The sequence below is a fragment of the Melospiza melodia genome, chromosome 13 (genome assembly GCF_035770615.1).
Source record: "Melospiza melodia melodia isolate bMelMel2 chromosome 13, bMelMel2.pri, whole genome shotgun sequence".
Classification (NCBI taxonomy): Eukaryota; Metazoa; Chordata; class Aves; order Passeriformes; family Passerellidae; genus Melospiza; species Melospiza melodia.
The window spans coordinates 5,012,604-5,017,637 of NC_086206.1; positions in this window are offsets into that span (position 1 = coordinate 5,012,604).

A 5,034-nucleotide genomic window follows, 5' to 3' on the forward strand; every position below is an offset into this window, starting at 1 on the left:
CTCCCTCTCTCTTCCTCACATTTACTGTTCCATAAAATCCAAACTATTGACTTTGACACATGGTCTCGGTTTGCACCTTAATCCAGGGGCATCTCCTTAATAATTTTAATAACCAGATCATAACAACCCACTGAAACTTGAACAGAACTCATTCACCTATAAGTAGTTTAAATAAATACTATAGGAAAAAAATGTATAGACAAGTATATTTAGGAAATGTTGCGTTTCTTCAGTGAGAAAAAAACACCATCTGCAGACCATGTATTGTTCATCCCCTCAGCTGTCCATGCCACCGAACTGAAGACTGGCATTATCCCATCCTGTATTTCCCTTTGGCATTCTCTTTCAGAGCACAGATGTGACAAAACCAGAAAGTACAACTTGAGTCAATCTTTACCTTCAAACGAAATTCAGGACTCTCTGGCAGAAACCAATGTTCTGCGAGTTTAGGCGTCCCTCGCAGAGCAGTGTTTTGCGAGTTCTCGCTCACAGACAGCACTGTTGTGCGAACAACTCCGCTGGCAGTGGCCGAGTGCCGCCGGTGAGCGCGCCGGGTGCGAATGAGCATCGGGGCGGCTGCGGGCGCTGAGGCCGCGGCGCCGTCACAGACGCTGAGGGCCCGGGCGCGGTTACCGGGCAACCGCGGCACCGAGCCTGGGGCCGGGCCGGGCCGCGCTGCTGGGCGCAGGGCATTGGCACTTTGGCTGCTGACTTGGCTTTAGTGCCTCCTGCAGAGTCCTTCTGTATTTATGGAAGTTTAAAATGTGGTGATAAAGGCACCTTTGGCAGGTCTATACCCTGCTCTTTGTATAGCACTAGGATGCTATCCCGGCTGGAGCCCCAGCAGGGGCTGAGGGAGCTGGGAAGGGGCTGAGCCTGGAGCAAAGGAGGCTCAGGGGGCCCTTGTGGCTCTGCACAACTCCCTGCCAGGAGGGGACAGCCGGGGGGCCGGGCTGTGCTCCCAGGAACAGGGACAGGAGCAGAGGGAACGGCCTCAGGCTGGGCCCAGGGTGGGCAGCAGCAGGAATTTGCCCATGGAAAGGCTGCTCAGGCCTTGGCAGGGGCTGCCCAGGGAGCTTTGCAGTGCCCATCCCTGCAGGTGTCCCGGGAAGGGCTGGAGGTGGCACTCAGGGCTCTGGGCTGGGGACAAGGTGGGCATTGGGCACAGCTGGGACTCCATGGGCTGGCAGGGATTTCCCAACTCCAATGATTTTGGGTTTCTGTGATAGCAGAGACTTCAGTGACTGTGTGAAACTGATAAGGCCTTAGGAATTTCATGAACTGGATTCCACGGACTGAATTCCATGTGCTGAATTCCATGCCCAGCTGCTGTTGGAATGGAAAGGGCTCTCTAGGTGTGCATCTTATGGGTTTCTGTAACACATCCAACCCGTTGGCCTCTGCACTGAGGCTGTCCCAGACCCTTGTGGTCTATCCCAATTCTCATGGATCTCATTTATTCGCTTAAAAGGATCTTGGAAAAGCTTTTGTGTTGGCAGTTAAGCTCTGGGAGAGCCTCAAAGTGAGGAATATCATTAAATCTTTCTAGCTACAAGTTTCTGGAGAGCTTTGTTCCCACTCCCTGTAACTCAGTGTAGCCAAGACTTCATTTAGAAGTTTTACAGACCTCCTGTGTGTCTCCAATTGGTCAGTAGCTTTTTTGCCAATTACTCTATTGATTAGAAAAAGGTATTTTACTTGTCTATCAAATCTCTTTATTCTTAAATTGTTTGTGTATTTTCTTCCCTGATTCTCATGGGATGGATCTAGTGTTTATGCAGGTGTGGTTGTTTTTCACTCAGAAATAGATTGTTGTCTTAACAAACCATTCATACCAGGATTGTTTTCACATGGGAACTTGCTAAGTGCTAGCTGCACTTAGAAGAAATGATAGGCCAGCCATGGATCTAACAGAGCAGGACTGATTTTATGAGGCCTTTCTTTAATAATTTTTCTACTTGATTGCAACACAGTGAATCAAAATGTTAGGAAAATTAATCCACAAACACCAGAGGTTTATGTCCAAAAAAGAGACAGAGGCTTTATTTGGCTTTATTTGAATAAAGGGAGAGGCCATGGGGCATTCCCCTGGGATCTCTCCAATTTTTGGAGGACTCAGCCTCCCTTTTCATCCCAATTTCCAGCCACATTTCCCTTCTCTCTTTCCCCCTTGACTGAGGTATATGAGAGGTACAGACTTCCCAAAACACCTGATACCAAAGATTTCCCTCTAAGGTATAACCCTCCCTTTTCATTTTTAATTCTTATGGAATTTAGGGGTTTTTCTTCCCTATTGTTTCTTTCATTTTCAATGTCTAATTTCATTTATCAGCAAACCTAAAGTTTATTTGTAAAAGCAAATATCTTTTCCCATTCATCAATCAGTGGAATCCTTCCCATTGTTTCTTTTATCTCCCAGTGCTGGTTTTATCTACCAGCAGACCCACAGGTAGTTTGTAAAGACAAATCTGCCATTCCTCTCAAAATCAGTTACCATGATAGCACAATCTGCCCAGTGTGTGATCACAGCTAGAATCCCCATTGCTTGGCACAGCTGGCACGTGTGCAGTTAGTTGGGAGCCAGAGAGCTGCAAAAAGGGGTGCTGCTGGGGGTGCTCCTCTTGTTCAACTCAGCAGCAAAGTGGCACAAGTTAGAGCAGTGATTTTCACTTTAGAATACCTTTGCCTTTGGGAGTGCACCTCACAGAGGCTGCTCTTCTGGAGTCTGAAATGCCATGATGGATGGGAAAGCATCCAGAAGGCAGAGGAAGAGCATCAGGCCGAGCCCTGCAGGGTTCCCTTGCATGTGGCAAGGAGCAAGGGCTGAAAGGCTCCTGCCACCCTCCCCTGTGCCACCTGAGCTCCTTGCATGCCCCAGCAGCTTCCTGGTGCCTCTGGCTGCAGATCCAGCTGAGACCCAGCCATGTCCAGAGATAAAATCCTGAAGCAGCTCCACGGGTGCTGTGTTGCTTTGTCCCTGTGAGTTCTGCAGTTCCAGTCTGTAAACCTGCAGGTTTCTAGCCAAAGCTGCTCATGTCATATTAGACCTGCTTATATTTCATACTGCACTGACAATATGTAGATACTGTATTGGCAATAAGTTCAGTCCTAATGACCCACATGATCAGTGCCATACATCTCACACCTGACCAAGAGTGTTCTCTCTGAGCCTGCCACAATCCCCAGGGTTATCTGGGCCCAAGTACCCCAAGGTAACGTGGCTGCTCTCAGACTGTCATCCATGACCATGCTAAGGGTGTCACTGCCTTCATGACAGGGGTTTAGAGCATTAGCTCTCCAATTCCAGGGGCAAGGGACACGTGGGACTTCAAGTAGTGGTTAAGGGTGGCTATAAAAGCTCCAGGTGCTTCCCAGAGGGGGAAAGGATCCAGTTCTCTGTCCCGAAAAGCTTCACTGGGAGAAGAGGAAGACAGTGCAGGATCTCATGGAGTTTGCACCATGCCTGGGCAGGGCTCAGCCTTCACAGATTTCTTCCCATAGGAGATTCCTTTCTCTGCTTTATTGGTAAACAAGATGTGCCAATGCCAATCCTCGAGGTTCTTATGGCTCTGTAGGTTCTTCAAAGAGCTTCCCAGTTTCCCTTGGTCTTCTCAAGGTTTGTCTTCTGAAGAATATTTGGATGATTCCGTTTCTTTATCCTCAGCTGAAATCTCAAGGTTGGCAGTATCACTGGAGAAGAAACCACATCATTCCCATCATACAGGTGCAGAAATTGCCTTTTAAAAAAAAAAAGGCAATTTTTTCCCCTTAACCTCTGTATTCCAGAACAGGAGAGAAATGTTTTGTAGAATCATACACCAATAAAAAATGAGGGCTATCATGAATAAGGCCATTTGGAGATCACAAAGTTCACCAGTTCAGTTGCCCTTCTTGCCATTTACACAGCTAATGAAGAAGAGTTTGTTGGTTCTTGGCCCTTGACTGACTCTGAATATTCTGCTCACTTTCTAGGTATAAACACTTGAATACAAATATTTCTCTCAGTCACAAAAGAGAACACAGCACAAGCTCTCCAAATGCAGCAAGTGGCCCAGAAATCTGGCAATCTGATTGTGGCAGTACCTATCTGAGAGCTCCAAGTATGGAGGATGGGCTGGCCACAAGCAAAGGCAGCTTTGGGAGGGAGCACAGCTGCCACTCCTCCAATTTCCCAAGTGGGAATAACCCTCCCACCTGTTCCACCAGACCCAGTGTGCTGCTGGGGGAGCCCCTCAGCTGAAGGGGCCTGGGGAGATGTTGGACACTAGCCTGTTGTTCAGGTGTGACAATCAGTGACCCATCAGTGACCCATCAGTGACTCCATCATCACAGATGGTCACAGATGATTCATCCTTTTCCTTTTCTTCCTCCTCTGGGTTTTTTCCTTCCTCTTGCAGTATCTCCTCTTCTGAAGAAAAGAATTATCCATAAATAGAAGACAAGGCACATTGCCAATCCCATTGAGGCTGAGAAGTCCCACTTCCCCAACAGTGGCCTGTCCCAGAAACAATGGATGCTGCTGCTCCTCTCTGAATCCCCATGTTCATTCTCACTCACAGGGGATCATCTCATCCCCTGCAATGCCACGCACATCCAACCCTGCCAAAAGCCCTGCCAGCCTCTCTCACAGCTTTCCCAAGCTTTTCTGCCTGGCCATCATCTTTCCAGGACTACAACAATGTGCTGGCAAGATCCTGGGAAAAGGATCCTGGGAAAAAGCCTAACTGGACTCAACTGCTCAAAACTCAGGAAGCAGCCAGAGAGGCCAAAGTGTTGGTCTGGCAGCCCTGCAACTTCCAGGCTTGTGGAGATGGGTGTGAGCTGCCTGATGTGTGATGGCAGGGGAAACCAGGGGATCTTCCTGGGAGCCAACACAGTGCTCACCTTTCAGCTTCCTGGGCCGGTACTTGGTAACCCCAGGGAAGGTCCCCTTTCCCTTCAGGGTGATTTCTGCCGGTTCCAGATGAGCCACTTTGACCTGGAAAGTCTTGTGGAAGGCTCCCAGCTGTCCTGGCAGATAATAGACCTTCAGCA